The sequence below is a fragment of the Neoarius graeffei genome, chromosome 26 (genome assembly GCF_027579695.1).
Source record: "Neoarius graeffei isolate fNeoGra1 chromosome 26, fNeoGra1.pri, whole genome shotgun sequence".
NCBI lineage: Eukaryota > Metazoa > Chordata > Actinopteri > Siluriformes > Ariidae > Neoarius > Neoarius graeffei.
The window spans coordinates 2,959,991-2,981,269 of record NC_083594.1 but is presented as its reverse complement, the minus strand read 5'-3'; the positions used below and the strand labels follow the sequence as shown (position 1 = coordinate 2,981,269).

The window sequence follows — 21,279 nt, the reverse complement described above, 5'->3', positions numbered from 1 at the left end:
GTGTCATTTCTCATTGATAATCATGCAGAAGTTATTCATGTAGGTCTTTATTTTATCAGTTTCTGGTAAAATGCCAAGTCATTCCTAATTTGCTAGGAAGACATTTTTTATTATTATTATTAGTAGTAGTAGTTTATAATGCATGTTTTGCCAACCAAGTGGTTTTGGATATTGTGACAAGGAAATGAAAACCGATGCTGCTAATTCAGCATGTGTTAAAAAAAAAAATTTGTGCCCCCCCCCAATGTCTTACACTGACTGTCCATATGCTGACTCTTCCTCTAAGTGTGCCAAGAGAGGTGTGTGTGTGTGAGGGAGAGGGATGTGAAAGGAGGGAGTGTTGCCTTTAATGTATCCACTCCCTGCTCTGTTCTATCTCGCTCACACACACTGTCTCTCTTGGCTTGGTGCAGTCTCTCTCTCTGTTCGCTTTCTGCATTCTCATCTTTCCCTTGCTCGCGCGCTCTCCCTCCCCACCCCCCCCCTTACCTTACACTCTCTCTCTCTCTCTCTCTCTCTCTCTCTCTCACGCTGACAGGAGAGCAGCGCGTCTAGGCACAGAAAGACCGATCCCACTCCCCGCCACCGTCTCGTTCTGCCCCGCTGCCTCTCCTTCGCCGGCTTTCTTTCTCCCGCAAATCAAACGAGCGGAAATCTGGCTGCACCCGGGCCACTCTCCTCCATCGTCAGTCGTCGGCAGAGGACAGAGGTGGGTTCTCAAGCACCATCGTTAGATCTGTCATTCCCTCCTCATCATCTTCCTCATGCAATGCTTTTGTGTATGTGCATGTGTGCAGGTTCTGTCGCTCTCGCGCCACTGCGTCTGCATATCTGCATACCGTATTGCACCAGGTTTATTTTTTTTTATTTTTTTATTTTTTGGTAGCACGTCCTGCTCTCACATCTATTCAAGACATGACAGGATTCAGAAACCAGTTGCATGAAACTCTGACATTCGATTGGCGTCTCCCTGAGCACCGCAGTGCACATGCGTTTTACACAACAGCGACGGCGTTATTCGTTAGAGGGCGGGATTTGCTTCATGGTTGCTTGAAGTCGCTGCCTGCTTTGCGATGCGTGTGAACAGGTTTGCTCAGCATGTGGGCGCAGGGCCAAGGCTCAGGGAAGGGAAGGGAGGGTAGGCGCGCGCAGGTCGAGGGTTTTGGTGCAGTAAGTTGTAAAGCCGAGCCAGAGAGAATCAGGTGCCTGCGTTTCCTCAGGTAGGCTTTCTCCGAAATACAGTATGAATAAAATATGAGGGCCGCATTGTTTTTGTAACCATGCAGCATTTTTATATATATAATGTTTAATAATGATTCTAAGCAGACTCCATTTCACCTTGAGAGATTCAACTGAAGCAGGTTTAATTTTCCAGAATTATTCAAAATGAACAGGAAGAAATCCTCAGAACAGAGCAGCGAATGTAACTTGTTTGTTTTAATTGAATCTTTTATCTGGATCCCGAAATTAGAAGTGGACATCGTGATGTGATGTGATGTGACATGGTGTATCATTTGATATTGTAATCAGTAATTGTTTATATTCAAGGTCAGGGAAAGGTGACTGATGGTTATTCAGCTGATATTTTATAAGGCGTTAAAGATTAAAGACTTAAAAGCCTTACGCACGCAGGAGTTTGTCCCATTGTAGGATGGAGGGAATTGGTGGAATGAGGAAGTGATGCCAGCTTCTGGAACGGTCCAGCCTCCGCAGAGCGGGTGATGTTTAATGAAATGGCATCTTTTCTAAATCGGCAGTGCCAGACTCGGTCCTTGAGGGTCTCCGATGTGGGTGCACAAACATTTCTGTCAGGATTCTGATTGATCACAAAACATCCAGGTTTTTTTTTTTTTGATGAATCATGACATTTTTGTTGACAGAGTGTTAGTCACATGAACGTTCAATGAAATGTGCTTTGCTTTTATCAAACCTGAAAGAATTGTAGAATTTTTATCACAAATGAATTTGAAACCGCTTGTTTAGATTCTTATCTTGTTCAAGGTGGAACATTTTTATACTTTTTTAATTACGGGTGTAACAACACACTCTGGTCATGATTCAGTTCAAGTCGCGATTTTGATTCATTTAATAAATTAATAGAATGCTATTTTGCATATTTCCGCCAGCCTTCTGGACTGTTTTCGAAGCACATGACTGCTACTCTGCTGGCTTTCTGTGCAGCAAAACCTCAGCAAGTTCATTCTTTGTGAAATACATCCCCCCCCCCCTTTTCTCCTCTTCATCTGTGTGCCATACATGGAAGTTTTGAGTAGAATACGCATGATGGTTCCTTTACTGCGTGGTGGCCTGCCCGCGAGATAGCCGAGGCCGGTTCTGGTCTGTTTCAACAGAACAACCATACGAAAACCAGAATGGATTGATCAAAAGAATTTTAAATATAACTACTTTGACAAAATAACTTCAATTTCACGTGCCAATCTGATGTGTGGCTTAGGATCTGTGTTGCCATTTTTCAAACAGTGGAATATCGATGGATGTGAAACTTATTGTTGAAGTCCACAGTTCAAGCTATTGTGTGTGTGTGTGTGTGTTGTGTGGTTTTTTTTTTTTTTTAAATAAATCATGTCCTGTATGTATTGCAGGGTATTTGAACAACTAAGGAATAAATAGATCTCCTCCTAATGCACCTTTTGGTTTATTTATTTTAATTGTATGTCTGCTAGATCACTATAATACAAACCTTTTCATGTTTTCCCTGTCATGTAAAAAAGTAACATCTTGGAGAAGATGTCTGCTTTGAAAGTTGTTTTAATTTCAGCTTTAGCAGTAGTTCAGTCACACAAAGACAGCAGAACTACTTTGACAGGTGACGCATGTCCTGTGTTATTTTTGACAAGGTCAATGGTGAACATGTTTATATTCACAACTGCAAACAGGAAGTGTGTGTGGTGTGATGCTGATGTTTTGAGTTTTTTGGGGGGAATTTAAAGGGCTGATGACACGAACATGACTCTATGCAATTTCTTAAACTATACAACATGGCAAACGTTAGATTTCTGTTATAATTACGTGAAAAGAAGCTGTTGTTACGCGAATATCCAACTTTTAATTGCACAGTGCAAGAAAACTGGGTCCGTGGCTCGCGGCCATGCTGTGTCGTCAGCGGAAGAACACGCTGCGGTTCACTGGCTGTTCTACTCAATGGAAATGGTGCATGAAAACGCCGGTGAACTCTCTAGTGCTAGCTCTTCCTCTGAACAAAAGAACAACCAAATACTGGTACTTTAAGCAGTGATCATGATGGCATGATTTTATCTGATTTTAAATAAATGAGATTGATAATAATGTGAATGTTCACAACTAGTACATACAAACTCTGCAGCTTCTGATTCAGCAGCTGCGTCATACTCCACAAAAACATCAGCAAGAACCTACAATATAAATGGAAATGCAATACACTAAGCTCAAATGACTTTTGGAAAGTATAATTTCTAAATTTTTTCTACATATTCTTGAAGTCGGTCATCGGGGTACTTGCTACCGTTCCCTAACAACGCATGGCAAAGGGTAAAGTGTAGTGTTGCTACGAGTACTTGCTAAAGCCTCCGGTGGAAGATCCTCGATGTGCTGATAAGACATACAGTTCTATAGAACACACAAGTGTCACGATAATCACAAAACGGATGCAAATTGTTAAAATACCTAATTTTTAAGCAATCATGTATTGATCTCTTCCGAATAGAATCTATGATAGCCTACCCTCTTTACCCTTTGCCTCTCGTTGCTAGGCGGCAGTTACATGAAAGCCGCAAGCTTTCACAAGCAAATACATGACTGATATCACGCCGACTTTTATGATTACATTTATGATTATCATGAATGTGTACTCTATGATGTGTACTCTATGAGCGCTCTGGAGCGAGTCACTTCCAAGATGGCCGCGCAGACCGCATGGTTACTATTTTTAGCATCATGTCGGAGCACTCTATAGCTCTACGTACCTTTATCTTATGTCGTTTCTCAACACGTGTTCTGACAGTTGGACTGTCTTTGGAGGAGTCGCCTTGTCCCAGGCGACTGCTGGATCCGGCATAGCTACTAGTAGACCCCCTCCGGAATACTGTAGGCACTGCTGATGGTAGCAACACACGTTTGTGCTGAACTGAACACCCAAGAGATTCTTTTAAGCTGGGAAGGGTGTCAAAACAATCCAAATCGAAGTGTTCAGAGTAGGGTTGGGCGGTATCCAAATTTTGATACCTTTAAACTGTCTGTGTTTTCCCGGGGTATACGGTATTACCGAGAAAAAAAATATTTTGTTTCGGCCTACTGTGTAACGTGCGCCTATGCCTCAAATGTACTATTTAAAAGCAGCATAGCGAATTGTGTGCATTGTGGTATGGATTAAGCAGCAAAGCGAATTTTGTGCATTGAGGAATGGATTAAGAGATATTTCAAAGCATCACGCAACTCTTCCTTCATCTTGAAAATAGCATTCAACTGTCGTTTACACATGTCTGCGTTGAAACGCCATTTGCAGCACTGTTTCACCTACTCCATCAAAAAAAAGTACACGATGAGCAGGATCATACCCTTTCAAGCATGGGAAATTAAAAAAAAAAAGAATCAACCAACACCCAAGTCTGTTTAGACTGCGCGATAAACCATATTCTTCAGCGCAAATGAGGCGAACCTAATTCAAATGCGTGATAGCTGCACAAGGCAAAATCATATGGGCCCACGTCATGCCATGGCGGGGAAATTAATAATCAAATGGCCTTACTTTGCTTAAAACGTTGTCTTGATCACATAACTCCTTACAATTATTCCACTTAAATCCATACGGTTTAACACACCCAACAAAGATAGCAAGCGCATTGCTAATTCCCACCAGAAACCTAACAGTTTACGCTACGATGTTTTCTTCCGTTTCTTCAGTAGATGACATTTCAAACGTTTATTACCCACATCCCAAATGTCATACGTTATATTATTTTACCTTGTTGTTACTCATGTAACCTACTCAAAACACAACTCATTGGAGAGATCTCGTGGAAGTGGAGTACCCCAGGCTATGGTGTGCCTTAGGGGACATATTAGATTTTTCGTTTGGTTTGAAACCAAAATACTGCCACACTGCCGATGTTGGTTTTTTTTTTTTTGCCACTAACTCGTTATCTTGACTTGCCATCTTTCAACCGCGGTCTCAGTCTTTTTTTTTTTTTTTTTTTTTTTAAGATAGGACAGTATAGAGAGACAGGAAATGAGCGGGGGAGAGAGAGACGGGATCGGGAAATAACCTCGGGTCGGAATCGAACCCGGGTCCCCGGATTTATGGTACGGTGCCTTAGCCATCTGAGCCATGACACCCCCGGTCTCGGTCTCTTGCGAAGCTTTCTGTCAGACTCCAAAATGTCACGCAGGGTTGCCATGGTAACGACATAAACAACCCTGCACGCGATGAAAACTTCTTTAGGAAATTGATAGAATTAGTGAAAATACGATCACACAGTTATTCGGGATGATCTTCAATTTATTATTTTATATTATGACCTCATGTACTCCATATTTATTTAGATATTATATATTTTTTTAAAATGACGGTAATGAGACCGATACCGTTGGTACTTTTGGATACCTCGGGATACCTTCTTACCGTAATACCGCCCAACCCTAGTTCAGAGCGCAGGACGGATGTTGGTGAGGGCTCCCACTTGTCATGAGTGCGCCTGACTTGCTTCACCCACTTCGCATGCAGCTCGGGATCTCTGGGAAACTTGAATAAACTTACCCCATCCTTGTGGGTTTTGGAGCAAAAGCCGGAAACACAACGCGAAGGCATAATAACTATATATATATATATATATATATATATATATATATATATATATATATATATATATATATATATATATATATATATATATAGTGCTGTCAAGCGATTAAAATATTTAATCGCGATTAATGTCGCGACAGTCATAGTTAACTCGCGATTAATCGCAATTTAATCGCACATTTTTGTCACACAAAAAACCATTGTAATTCTCTTATCAGCATAAAGTGAATGGGCTTGCCTTGTACCAATGTTTTTTATTTTTTATTTTTTTTATTTTTTATTGCAAAGCATAACACGTCTTGACACAGCCACTGCAAAGTGAAACCTAAGCCGAGCACCGGCGCGGGACTAGCAAGAGAACCATGAGTGAAATGATCTACTGTTTGAGTTAGTCTACAACTCTAATCAGAGAGATAGGTTAGACAGTGACCGAAAGGCTTGACATGTTTGATTATAATATAAAGTACACGATTATATTAAGTTTAAGTTGTTCGTTGATAAATATTGCATTGAATCTGATCTTTACTGTTTCAGCTCACTTAACACATTTTGTACTTTTACACTTTCTGCCTGTTGATGCGTCGCGCTGTCCAATCAGAGGTGGCCAAATTTGCATATTACAGGAAGGATTTCTGGGATAGCATTGAGTTTACAATTCAGAGGGATCTGGCTTCTTTAGACGCTGCCGTCTTAAAACTGAATAAATATTTAAAAAGAGCCAAATGAGCCAGTCTTTTGAACGGCTCTTTTCAAAGAATGGATCACAAAGATGCGGATCCCATCTCTACTAGCGCGCCCTGCCCGTGCTGGTTCTTTGTGGAGGAGGGCAGAGGACTCTGGCTGTGTGGGGCGTGGCATTACAGTCTAGCTGCTGGTTTTCTAAGCAAAGTCTCTGTTCCAAGTTCCTGGCAGTTTCAAAAGCTTATGAAAAACCTACATCATGTCAGAGCGTTAATCTCGCGATAAAAAAATTATCGCCGTTAAAATTGAGTCAAGTTAACGCGTTAATAACGCGACATTTTTGACAGCACTAATATATATATATATATATATATATATATATATATATATATATATATATATATAATAAAAATGATAAACTGGTCGCATCAACAACAAACTGGTAAGTGAGGAGGAAGATTCTTTCGCTGACGTCATATAGCCCCTCCTCCTCATTCGTCGCCTGGGTGCTGCAGCCCCGTCAAATTTGCCCAAATAGCCGCGTTTTTTATCATAACTTGTAAAATGGGTGCCTTCGTGAATTAATATATGGATCATCGGGAATTACTTTTTATGTTATAAAACATCGCCAAAGATGTCAAAAACGTGTCATCAGCCCTTTAAAATGAAGAAAAATGTTGTGCATCTTGAGGGGGGAATCTTTGTGCTCCTATGTTATTTCATCCACTCTTGGTTAAAAATCTTGCTGTTGCATGATCTTGGACATGTTCCTTGTGATCTAACGCAAGACAAGGATTAAAATAGCTAATCTGTTTTGTACCTTGTTGCGAGTTATGAATGCCAACATTAGGGCTGGACAATATTATGATATTAATATTGTGATGAATTATGTCATAATACACTTTTCTGAGACATCAGGGATATAATTTCCTTATTCATGCCGCGCCCGCCCATCCTCCTTTATTTCTAGTTTCCAATTTTTGACAGGTTTTATAGTTTAACAAAAACTACCTGCTTTTTAGTGTTGCATTTATTTCACGTCCAAATAAATGTATCATCAAACTGCTCTTCAAAGGTTTTTGCTAGCAGTTTGTTAGGTTTTTTTTTTTTTTTTTTTTTAAATATATAATAAATACAACACACAACTTTGCTGTTTGGATTTAAATAACTAAATATTTAAGAGCCTTTGATTGGATAATTACTGCAGTGATAAATGTTTCAGCAGCAAGTCTTTTAACTCTGACTGATGTAGTGAGTAGCTTCTCATTTCTTAAACAAGCAGGTCAGATGTAGGGATGTTAACCGATGACCGTTTGACCGGTGGTTGACCGAATCAACGTCAACCGGTTAATTTTTTTTTTTTTTTTGGTTGTCGGTTAAAAAAAAAATCAATCGTTTTGAAGCTGCCGATTTTGGAGCGGAGGACTTGGAATTCTGTGTTGTAAACGCTTGGGGCGTGCCATGCGGTGTAAGGACGACAGCTGACAAATCAGAAACACCCATTCAGTCATGTCCCGCCCTCCCACTGCCACTCGGCGAGAATAAAGTGTAGACACAGGCTTTTTAGCTTACAAATTACTATTGTTTTTTAATTATTATTAGAAGGCACATTGAGTTTAGTCCTGCCTTGGCCAGTGCATTCTGAAAGTATGTTTCGGTCTGTAGCCAACAATGCATGCTATTGCAGATCATATCTCTCCACACAAACTAAAGGCGCAGATGCCGACTTTTTTTTTTTTTTTTATCACGCAGATCCGTTTTTTTTGGGGGGGGGGGCGCGTTGGAGTGTTTGATTGTAATTTCAAGGTGGATTCTGTATTAAAATTACTAAATAGGCGGGTGCCGTTGCAGTCCATGAGGCGTGGGGGGTGTGGGAGGAGGGCAGTGGATCGGGGGGCTGCACGCGTTTGCGCGGAAGCTGCGCACATTAAATTTTGAGCGGCTTCGGCGTGGGCGTGCGCGGCTTTCTGATTTGCTGTTTTCTTCTCGTGCTTGTACTTCCTGTGTTTCGTGGACTGTGGCGGCATTTGCTTATATGCAGAATTTGCTTTGATGAAGTTGTGGTCGGACGCTCCAACGCCCCCCCTTGGGAAAGGAAGGTCGGATCTGCGCGATTCAGCCGTGGGGAGGGCGGCATCCGCCAAAAGGCGCGCCGTTTACATCCCTGTAATAATTCCAATTCTAGAATTTTAAACTCATAGGTTAACCGACTTTAACCGGTTAATGAGGCTCGGTGGTCGGTCAAGATTTTTTTTTAGTTTTTGCCATCCCTAGTCAGATGATGTATCCCACAGTTGTGGAAAAGGCACGGTGGTGTAGTGGTTAGCACTGTTGCCTCACAGCAAGAAAGTTCTGGGTTTGAGCCCAGTGGCCAATGGGGGGGGGTTCTTTCTGTGTGGAGTTTGCATGTTCTCCTCATGTCTGCATGGGTTTCCTCCGGGTGCTCTGGTTTCCCCCACAGTTCAAAGACATGCAGTTAGGTTAACATGGGGCGGCCTTGGGCTGAAGTGCCACTGAGCAAGGTACCGAACCTCCAACTGCTCCCCGGGAGCTGTAGTATAGCTGCCCACTGCTGGGTGTGTGTGCATGTGTTTGCTGCTTCAGATGGGTTAAATGCAGAGGATGAATTTCACTGTGCTTGAGTGTGCATGCCACAAATAAAGGCAGCTGCTGCTTCTTCTTAAAGACGTTACTCTGTTTCAGAAGGTCAAATTATTGTCCTGCATTAAGCAAAGAAAACATCCAAGGAAATTTGAGCTGAAATGACTAGAACTGGGTTAAGAACTGACCAATGCATTATTAACACCTGGAGGCAATGTTATGATCTGGGGTTGATTTCAGTTGGTCAGGTCAAGGCTCAGGAATGTCGCGGCGTAATAAAATGAACTCCGCTGATGACCTGAATGACCAGGTTTTATCTAAATTTTTTTTTTTCCCTTTTCCCTGATGGTACAGGCATAAAATTAGGGCTCAAATAGTGAAAGTGGTTCAGGGAGCATGAGGAATCATTTTACACATGAATTAACCACCACAGAGTCCTGACCTTCACCCCACTGAAAGTCTTTGGGATGCTGGAGAAGACTTTACACAGTGGTTCAACTCTTGTAGTCAAGACGAGATCTCTGAGACAAATCAATGCAACTCTGGATGGAAATAAACGTGATATTGTGTGAGATTGCTCAAACAATGTCACAGCGACTGTGTGCCTTAATCAAAGCTAAAAGTGGTACGACTAAATATTACTGTGTGACCTTTAAAATTTGTGTGTGTGAGATCACGTTATCCTCCTGCCTTAATTTAACCATTTAATCTACAGTAGCATGTTTTAGCTACTTCGTTTAATCTGTTGCTTGTGACATTTTATACAAAACCATAAATGTACTCCTTAACCATCTGTACAGTTATACCACATCACAATTTTTAAAAATCTAATAATCACTTGTCCACATGTTAGTAAGTTAACTGTTTAGTGGACAAATGTCAGGTGTCATTATCAGTGATCATTTATAACATTCAAATGCAGATGTTACCAAAAAATGTACAGAATTCTGTGTTGACAATTCTATGGCAAGGTCAAGCAAAATATGCATATCTTTGTTCTCCGTTTGCTCTGAAGGGTCACATGGCTGCTTGTGCACACTCCCCTAATTCTGTGCAGGCGGTTGAGGCACTTTACCAGTCAATATGAGTTCAGATGTCACATCCAGAGCACAGTAATTGCCCCGCTAATTAAATTTTGAAATGGGTTTTCTGAAACCGACTTGAGTTTCATGGTAAGATCTACTCGAGTGGAGTCTATATTCGAGTGCTCCTCCCACACCGGCGTTGCCTTCATGTTCGTATCTTATTCATGACCTCTCCCGAGAGCTATCCCACACGATTTTTCTTCTTTGTAGTTTAGAATATTCAACACATCACATGGATCCATAATGTCCTCTTTTATGTGAATACCTCTTCAGTGCATCAAAATAAAATTGTCATTTTTGTCTAAATCTGTGAAGCGGTGCGAGTGTCTGACCGTACATGCAGATTAAGGACACTATTAAAAGGCTATTTAAAATAAAACTTGAAATATTGACGTTTATTTTCAAAACCCATATTGCATAAAATGTTGCAAAATGGGACAGCTTTAAAAAAAATTAAATCTCTTCCTTAAATTCTGATTTTGCTCAGTAGCTCTTTCACAAATAATGAAAGAATTACGATTTGTTAGTTGACCATGTCAGATGGTACGACCTCATTTAAAATGTGCTGTTTTAAAAACAAATTACGTACAAGTGAGATTTCATGCACGAACATGTAGACAGGTGTAACTTCAGAGCCTGAAAAGTCAGATGGTACAACCAGAGGAAACATGGATTTAAACAAAACTAAATGTAAAGCTGTACAGTTTTGCTCTTTTTCTGTCCAATAATGACCTTGTGTATGAAACATTCAAAATCATCTAAATTAACAAAAAAGGAATTTGTGTTGTATTATGCAGTGCAGGCACTAAGAGTGATTTTATACACGTTTTCTGTAATAAATTTTACATTTCAAAGTTTTTTTTTTTTTTTTCATTGTGTGTTTGAGCCACCTGACATTTTTTGAGTGGTGAAATTTTGAACACCTTATTTGTAAGGCGGGGATTGTGTCATGGCGAAGTCCGTCCACCCCGGAAAGGGTTCTCACCTTCTGAAATCAGCTCCTCTTTTTTTTTTTTTTCTTTTTTTTTTTTTTGAGGAATTTCACAAAATTTGGTAAAAGGCTTTGTTCTAAGACAGTAATACGCATATTGCAATTTCGTTTGCAGTATATTGTAGCAGGGGATATTGTGCTCTCAGTGCGAGTCATTAACCACCACTAAACTACAATCCTCTAGAGGATAAGAGTCTGAGTGTTGATGCTTTCTTTAGAGATGTTGTTAACTGCTGTCTTTTAATTACGTTGTAAAGATTTTGCGTGACTACTCGCGTCATTAATTGATGGAGCAGTGATAACTGACAGTCACCAGGAGTGTGTACATGAGGGGATATTTGGAATATTTTTCTCTCACTTGGACCGTTTAATACAAAACGAAAACTAAAAACTCCCAACAGGACTGTTGAAGATCAAGCTTGGAGCAAAAGTGTGTGTGTGTGAGAGAGAGAGAGGGAGAGAGACGGAGGACAGATTTTTGCTCTTCAGGGGTCCAGGAAACGGATCTCCCCTTCCACCTGTTTGTTTATTTATTTATTTGAAACATATGACATATAGCTGTTATAAATCTAGTGTTTACTTTTTAACTAGACTGTGTTTTAAATCTCTGGATCTTTGTAATTGTTTGTAAAGACGTGACTCACTTGTGATGTGATGTGATGTAGACTAGTCCCCTCCCAAAAAAGATGTGAAACGCCACATGAGCGTGTCTTGTAACTTGCACTGACATGCTTATGTCTAGCAGGCTGAAGATTGTCCTCAAGGGGGCGCTCTAGTAGCGCTCTAGTAGCTTAAGTCCATTATTACTACTTTTTCAGGCTGTAGCGTGCGACATATAGAGATCTTGCAGTCACGTGACCGGAAAGTACACAACCGCCATCTTGTCGGTCAAAAACACAGCTGAATACTGCTGCACTCGTGTACAGAATGGATCAATTTCAACCGACGGACTACACGGCTCATTTTTCTAATGAACAGATAACTATATATATGTCTAAAATAAACGATCTACAGATTTGTGACCCTTATGGCTTACCGGACGGAGTTTTCACGACCGGATTTTGAACTGCCAGTGGAATACCCGGACGTGTATAATTACCTCATTAACTTTCCCTCACTGTTCAGTGGTGAAGCACTGCGTGCTTAAATCTCTGGACAGTTATCTTTACAGAAATTCAGGATTTGTCAGCGACTCAGATGTGGCATCTTGTAAACAAGAATCCTCATTGGATGGGTAAGTCACTTAAGTATTGAGTATAGCACTGACCAGCCGATTATAGAATAAGGTAATTCCAAATCGTCCGTCTTGTTTACATGGATTTGGCGTTGGAGAGGTAGAGGCTTGGCAGTGGAGATTTGAGTGGCTGTTTTCTGAGCTTAGTCAACAGGCCGGCTCTGCAGCCTCGCTTTTGCTTCCGCTCCCGGCACAGCCTCCTTCGCTTTGCTTCCGATAACAATCCACGGAGACCCCGCTGGTCTCGCTATCTTATCCGGAATGTTATTTATTTATTTTTTTTCTCGTCCGGAATGTTGTGCATGCGATGGAAATCGCTACAAACCGTCATTTTCTGCTGGAAACCAGTGTCCAGTAAGTCCATATGGTTGTAGTGGATATTGAAGTCCGGTACAGACGAACAACACGCAAAAATACACACAAAAAACGTGCACAGGTAGGGAGAGCTTGTAGCCGCAGCCGTTGTAGTAGAATTGTATATAGTAGGGTTTTCCAGAAGAAAAGGTAGAAGTAAAAGCAGAAGTAGACCCAGAAGTAGAAGGCGGAATATGGCGTTTGACCGACAAGATGGCGTCTGTCACAATCTGGATCGGCTGTGACGTCACATGCAAGTGCTCCATTGGCGCATCTCCAAAAAATTAGAATATTGTGGAAGGGTTTTTTTTTGTAATTTTAATGAAAAATGGTAAACTTTTTTTTTTTTTTCTATATTCATTACACGTAAAATGAAATATTTGAAGCCTTTTTTTGTTTTGATTATGGCTTATAGCTCATGAAAATCAGAAATCCTGTATCTCAAATTATTAGAATATTTCCTAAGATCAATCAAAAAAAAGATTTACAATACAGAAACGTCCAACTTCTGAAAGGTATATTCATTTATACACTCAGTACTTGGTTGGGGCTCCTTTACCATGAATTACTGCATCAATGTGGCGTGGTATGGAGGCGATCAGCCTGTGGCACTGCTGAGGTGTTGGTGAATCCCAGGTTGCTTTGATGGCAGCCTTCAGCTCATCTGTATTTTTGAGTCGGGTGTTTCTCATCTTGGGCGGTACGGTAGTGTAGTGGTTAGCGCTGCCGCAAGAAGGTCCGGGTTCGAGCCCTGTGGCCAGCGAGGGCCTTTCTGTGTGGAGTTAGCATGTTCTCCCCATGTCCATGTGGGTTTCCTCCGGGTGCTCCGGTTTCCTCCACAGTCCAAAGACATGCAGGTTGGTTTAACTGGTGACTCTAAATTGACTGTAGGTGTGAATGTGAGTGTGAATGGTTGTGTGTCTATGTGTCAGCCCTGTGATGACCTGGCGACTTGTCCAGGGTGTACCCCGCCTTTCGCCCGTAGTCAGCTGGGATAGGATCCAGCTTGCCTGCGACCCTGTAGAACAGGATAAAGTGGCTAGAAATGATAATAATAATGTGTTTCTCATCTTCCTCTTGACAGTACCCCAGAGATTCTCTTTGGGGTTCAGGTAAGGCGAGTTGGCTGGCCAAACAAGCACCATAATATCATGGTCAGCAAACCATTTGGTAGTAGTTTTGGCACTGTGGGCAGGTGCTAAGTCCTGCTGGAAAGGGAAATCGGCATCTCCATAAAGCTTGTCAGCAGATGGAAACAAAGTGCTCTAAAATCTCCTGGTAGATGCTGCGTTGACTTTGGACTTGATAAAACACAGTGGATCAACACCAGCACGTGACATGGCAACCCAAATCATCACAGACTGTGGAAACTTCACACTGGACTTCAGGCACCTTGGATTCTGTGCCTCTCCACTCTTCTTCCAGACTCTAGGACCTTGATATGCAAAATTCACTTTCATCTGAAGAGAGGACTTTGGACCACTGAACACCAGTCCAGCTCTTTCTCTCCTTAGCCCAGGTAAGATGCTTCTGATGATGTCTGTGGTTCAGGAGGTGCTTGATTTTAGGAATGCGACAGTTGTAACCCCTTTCCTGAAGACGTCTGTGTGTGGTGGCTCCTGATGCATTAACACCAGCCTCCGTTCACTCCTTGTGAAGCTCTCCCAAGTTCTTGAATCAACTTTTCTTGACGATGCACTCAAGGCTGCGGTCATCCCTGTTGCTTGTGCACCTTTTCCAGCCAGCCTTTTCAGCAGTGACCTCCTGTGGCATACTCTCCTTGTGGAGGTTGTCAATGATTGATTGTCTTCTGGACAACTGTCAAATTAGCAGTCTTCCCCATGATTGTGGTTACATGTACTGAACGAGACCGAGAGATACACAGTTTATATTGTTTTACTCAAACTTGATAAAATACTCTGTTTTGTGATGGTGTGGTTTCTTCTTTTTTTGCGCTGTTGGTCATAATAATCAAACTTTAAAATAGGAAAAATGCTTGAAACATTCTGGTTCATGTATGATGAGTCTAGAATACATAAAATTTTCACTTTCTTGAATAACTGATGGAAAATATTGAACTTCATGATAGTCTAATCGTTTATGATGCACTAGTATGTTGCACGTGCTATGAAAACATTGGTCTGTGTTACAGTTTTGGAGCAATGCAGTTTTATGTGATGTCTGCAGATTTAAGGTGTATGAAGAAAAATCATGTTTTGTAATGCAGGCTTCCTTTTTCCCCAAACTTTTTTGGAATTGGGATAATGTGAATTAAATAACACACAGCCTGAACATGCAATCTGCTCACCCTGAGCTTCCTGACTACTTGTACCCAAAGACATTTCTAAGAAAAACCAAGACATCCTTCGATCAGTACTTAATCTGAACACCACTAAAGTGTTTATTCTTGGTTTAAAATCTGCACTTTTATACACTGTGTTTACACACAGCTCAGCTTTCTTTAGGCACTGTTGGATTTTGATCAGTGCATATTTTGCTTTTAAAAGCAGTCATGGATATGTGATTTCCAACATATTATATAAATGTGTTCATGAACACTGTAGACACAGGAAGTCTTGTGGAAAAAGAGAAGCTGCCAGTAAGCACTGAATTTAAACTATGGCATAAAGAAGACAGTGATGAAGGGGATGGTAGAACTTAATTCCTGTACAATTTTTAGCCCTTTTTGACATCGGGATGGGATTCTCCTTCATGGATTCTGGATGCTGCATGTTTTAATCTTCATGATCACTGCTTGAACGTCATGCTGAGTCAGCTCTTCCTCAAATCTTTCAGCTGGATGGGGTTTTTGTAATCTCTCCATCTTCTTTTCACCTCCTTCCTTCCCTACACAGGTGTGTTTTCACACCTCGTTGCATTCTCTCCATGTTTGAATAGTAATTCTGGACCATTTTTTCACCTTTTTCCTCTCTGCTAACAGAGTGGTCTTTGTCCGAATAGTATTAGAGAGACTTGGATGGATGGGATTCAGCCCAACAGGAGATGGGAAATGTCAGACTCTAAATGCCGGTTAACTCATTTAGTCGTGGTGAATTAGACAGGCAAAGATATACTGGTGTAGAGAAATGTAAAGGATCTGATGCTGTCCTACTCCATCCAGACACCCCCCCCCCCCCACCCCCACCCAGGCTCCTTATGAAACCAGGAAACTGTGTGTTTAATGAGATGAGCGGGCCTTTCTGGCTCTTCATCCTTTTAGTGGTGCATTATGTTGGAGAGAAGCTGAGAGCATCCTTTAAAATGTACCCAGGGCATATTTAAATCAAATTAATCACACGTTTTAACCAGATGTTATACAAGTTTAAAATACAACCCTGTCTCAAGTTGTCTAGTTATGTTTGATGGCCAAAAAAAACTTTCCCCAAGACCTCTGCCTGGGGCAGTGGTCAAGACTTGGGGCTACTGATTAGAAGGTTTGAATCCTGGCACGGTCACCGTAGTGTTTGGGTTCTTGATACAGCTACTGAGTTATGAGTTGCTTTGCATGGAAGCATTACAGAAACCAAAACAGAGGCTGCTGCATTGTTTTCATAGGCAATTTTCTAATTTTATCTTAACTTTCTGTGTAACGTAACTTTTTTTTTTTTTTTTTTTTTTAAATGTCTCAAATCGGGAAGATCCTGTACAGTTCTCAGCTGCTCGAACAATAATAGCAAACTTCACCTTGTGGAGGGGGGGGATGAATGAAATCGTGTTTTACTTCCTGAAGGATGAAGCTCCTGTTTGAGACTAGACACTTTATAGATTCCCTGGGTGTGTAGAGGACCAAGATGTTCACCAGAAGTGGCTCATTACATGCCAGGTGATTTTTAATAAAATAATCTTGAATACCTCTTAAATAAAAAAATTTATTTTACTGGTGTGTAATGGTTGAATGCAACTCATGAATGATTATGCTAGCTAGTACAGTGAAGTTTTAACAGTATATTACACTTCATCACTTAATATGGTGGATGATTTAAGTGGTGTGGGGTGGTTGTTGGGTTTTTTTTTTTCCTTTTTTCCCCCCCTCTTCCTCTATTTCTGGCTTTTGCCATAACTAATATCACCAAGTCACTACGACTTGCCACTGCAGTAATGGTGGCTCCACAAGATGGCAGAACACACAAATTGGTCGCTGGATTCATCTATAAAGCACCTAAGAACAGCATAATGAGTCAGTTTTTCATTGTAAACCAATTGTATTGTATATCTGTGAAGAATCTCAGTCATCCAGGTACATAGTAATCTGTGGTTGGTTGAAGAGAGCAACTGGACTTGCTTGAAGATTCTTGAAAACGTTTCGCCTCTCATCCTAAAGGCTTCCTCAGTTCTGTCTGACTAATAGGGAGTATCCAGTATTTATCCTCTCATGGGTCATCATAGAATCCGAATCAGAATGCTGATGGCTGCATTGTAGGTGGCTGATAAAAGATGTCATAGACACCCACCTCTGTTCAATGATGGTCGTTCCAGGTTGACAAAAATGAACGATCCTCTCTGGCTAAGATGTCTGCCAGTTTTCTAGAAGTCAATTGTATTGTAATCTGACCAGTCAGAGACCGGATACCCCTGACTATTCGACCCATACGTGCTTGTTGAACATCTCATTCCAGATTTATTCCTCTTTGCTGTTATAATAAGCTCCACTCTTCTGGGAAGGCTTTCCATTAGATTTTGGGGCATGGCTGTGGGGATTTGTTCATTCAGTTCAGCTACAGGAGCGTTAGTGAGGTCAGGCGCTGATATTGGGATGTTGAGGAGGTCTGGGATGTTCAGTGGTGTGGAGTTCAGTCAGGGTTCTGTGCAGGACACTGGAGTTCTTCACACCAACCTTAAAGCTGCAGTCAGTTGGACTGAGAAGAGAGTGGACTTGGCGTCAACATTTGGATAGTACGACTTCCAGGTCCCACCCTTTCTCTCCGCTGTGCTCCAGCTCTGCCTCTAATGCCAAGTGTGGATAGTAAAAAGTTTGAGTATATGTCTAATATCTGGAAAATGTAATTATTTAACATTTAAAGGGAGGTGAAAGATATACGTTCTGTAAAAATGAACAATTCACTACGAAATGTTCAGTTAGAGCTTCTTTGTTATTAAATTAAAGATAACTCGCGCATGATGTCAGTTTAATTAATTATGACCTAATTTATCGCGATATCAGTAAAATCCTGGTGGAAAGTAGGATGGTGGTTTGTTGACGTGAATGAAGTCAGCAGTGTCGAATCTCCACAGTGATGCGTATCACCTCAGCAGCAGTGCTGTTGTTGGCAGAACCGGCAGAATGAACAGATCTCCGCAGTCAGCCGAGCCAAACGTAGAGGCGTGAATCTGGCACGGTGTGACATGATGTTTTCGGTGAGAGGAGTGAGGGTGAGCGAGGGCTTCCCCAACCTCACTGCAGCTGTGTAGGAGACACTTTTGCATAAGTCAGCCGTGCTGAAGGAACATTCCAGTTTGTGATGTAACGCACTAACACGTATTTTTATGCTTTCTGTGTTATGGATTGGAGCTGGGCAACTTGAAGATATCAGTTTTGTGGTAAAATGTTTCGATTATAGTGTACATCATGACCTCTTGTTAGAAATGTATATTTTTTTAATCACCCAAGATAAGTGTATTTATAAAACAGAAGCAGTGGATGTAATTAACTTTTTTTTTTTATCGTAAATTTGCTTTTAAAAAATGTTAAAACAATTGCATGTTTTTTATTTTCACCGTTTTGTTAAGTACTTCTCATCTCATTATCTGTAGCCGCTTTATCCTGTTCTACAGGGTCGCAGGCAAGCTGGAGCCTATCCCAGCTGACTACGGGCAAAAGGCGGGGTTCACCCTGGACAAGTCGCTAGGTCATCACAGGGCTTTGTTAAATACTTTTTTTTTTCGAAATATAATGAGTCAGTTTATTTAGCAGTGCTACTGTATTGCGGAAAGTTTTGTGAGCAAACATGAACAGCGTCTATCGCGGAAACACCCTTAAATTAAATAAATAAAATTCGTAGTTACTGTTTGAAATTTTCACAGTCATAAACAAGCTTAAAATCCCATACAAGCCGGCTCGTGTTGTAATTATTCTTTAGACCAATCACAAGGCGCAAATGATGCATAAATTCTTTCACTTCTTCCCCTTTTAAAACTTTAGCTCTTATTAACTGTTTGACAACCTGCTTTCATCTCATCATATACGGCCTTGATGTTAAATGTGTAGAGAGCACTTAAGAAAAAAAAAGCTTGGAATGAAGTGAGTATATGTAGCTAGTTTATGTTGCTAATGTGCTAATAAAAGCTAATACAAAGCCTGGCATATCACTTATCAATCATAATAGCATAGACATATAAATCTCAATTGATAAGCTTCAAGTAATATAATTGGTATATAATCGAGTTACAGGGCTCGACATTTTACTTTTTAATCCAGTCAGACAAACAGCACGATTTTTCACTTGTCCTGATCGTAATCTTTTTATTCCTATGTATTTACTTGTTCAGTGAAAGGAAAGTGATTAAAACAGTTTATCAAAAACCAGGTATAGTTATAATAATCATTATGCTTTAATGATTTATCATTTTTCAATAAAACTCAAACTTTAACTGTAACAATAAACAAAAACTATACCCCATTATTGTGTGTCTGTGTGTGTCTGTGTGTGTCTGTGTGTGTGTGTGTGTGTGTGTGTGAGATAACCCATTACCTGATCTGCAGTTTTAAGAGTTAGACTCACACATTCAGAGCTTCTTGAGGAGATAAATTTAAGGAAGACGGCCTTTCAATTTAATAAAATCGATAAAATTTAGTTCTCTCTGAAACTTGGTCATGATGTATGTTTATTTCCCTAATGTCTCACAAAATATCAGGCCATTCTGTGACTGGGAACATGTATCTAATTTGAGGGGATTCCATAGCAAATGATGTGCATGTGATCGCCTGATTTGTGCAGTCAAGCAAACGGAGGAAGTGCACACGCGTAAGTTTACCTTTTGATTATCTCACCGTCTCCACTGATCACCAATATTTATTAGTTTGGTCCTGCGTTTCCTTTCCTTTGCAACACAGCATCTTTTCTTCTCGTTGTCCGTTATTGTAGTCGGTCTTTCGTGTCCTCTGTTTGCACACTCGCGTCCTCCATTTTTCTCTCCTGTTTCAAATTTGTATCCCACAACGCCTTGCGCGAACAGGAAAAGCCCACCACGTGATGCATGACATGGTATCTTGAACTGGGTCATGGTGAAGCAGGAAAAAATAGCGGAGAATTTAGAGCCACGTGGCTCTTGGTTCATTCATTTTTCTATGGGGGGGTGACCTAATAAAATTGGAAGTTTGTGATTTGAGTTCAGTAGCTTTCGGTCCACTAAACAAATATAATTGGGTGTCGGGGAAAATTCTTTTTAAGACCTACGCCTGAAAAATCTGAAAGGCAGTCTACCTTTAAATCCTCATTAATCCATCAAAATTTGAAGTATAAATTAATTTAAAGAAATGAAACCGAAAGAAAACAAGTTGGCCATAAGGGTGACGGAATCACCTTGTGAATGAAGAAAAACCATAAGTAAGTTCGGCACGGTCATAAAATTCTCGTGAATTCTTTTATGACATTTTGTGATGGTTAATGTGAACTGTACAAAAGAAAAATACAATGAATGTCCTAATTAAATGAAGTTATATCACATATTTTATTGAGGGATTTGATTGCAATTTCTCCGATTTTGATGAAGTCTAATAATCCTATAATTAGATATTACGACTTGGTTATTTTTATACACGCACCTGCTGTACTCAGCTTCCCTGGAATTTTGTAAACAATAACACGGCTGGATCACTGAGGGGAAAAATGCTGATTTTCAACAAATATTCAACTCGTACTGTCGGACAGGCAGATGTGGATTTGACTTGTCCAGACCAAACGTTTGGTTGTCCCGGACAGTCGGACAACCGTTCATGTCAGGCCCTGGTGTAGTCAATCGTATGCTATACATTTTGACTCGTAACCTTAATCAAGTGAAATGAAGGTGCTGGATGGATGTGACACACCTACAGGAGACAAACTACAAGCGACTTTAGTGTGAACTTGGAGTCAGGGATTCAAACACTCACGACTTTTCCATCATTTGTATTAATGGATGTAATTAGCTTTCTGTACTTTTGAGTTAAGTTAGTCACAGCTTTTTATCTTGCGTGACTAGTCTTCCAAGCAATAATAACGTGACACAACTGGGCAAGTTTGAATTAGACGTGCATTTCGAACAGGTTACTTATAGAAACGCTCACATTCTGTGAGCGATTCTGTTTCCCAGCGCTGCTGACCTGCACTGCGACTGTAATCAGCATCACTACGTTGCATCTAAAAGCAAACTCTGCTTTCTGATGATGACTGTGTGGGAGGAACCTACAGACAAAGACAGTGTGCTGACTGTTTCTGCAAAGCCAGCTGTGACTTCCTTTTTATTTATTTTTTTCTTTTCTGTAGCACTTCTCACCTCCCCTTCATCAGAAGTGTCAAATTGAGGTATTTCCTGCGTTTCTATGCCTGCGTAGTCTTCC

The 21,279-nt window shown here is 40.7% G+C and overlaps 1 protein-coding gene across 3 annotated transcripts in view; it reads left to right on the top strand.

Annotated features, from left to right (window-relative positions):
• Nucleotides 1-21,279, top strand: part of kcnab2a (potassium voltage-gated channel subfamily A regulatory beta subunit 2a) — a 157,427-nt gene that overhangs the window by 14,771 nt on the left and 121,377 nt on the right. The window contains exon 2 of one of the 3 annotated variants that reach the window (XM_060909946.1): nt 539-709. The exons of the other annotated variants lie outside the window; for them this stretch is intronic. The gene's annotated coding sequence lies outside the window, so the exon portion shown is untranslated. The remainder of the gene's footprint in view (nt 1-538; nt 710-21,279) is intronic. 3 annotated transcript variants of the gene reach the window in all.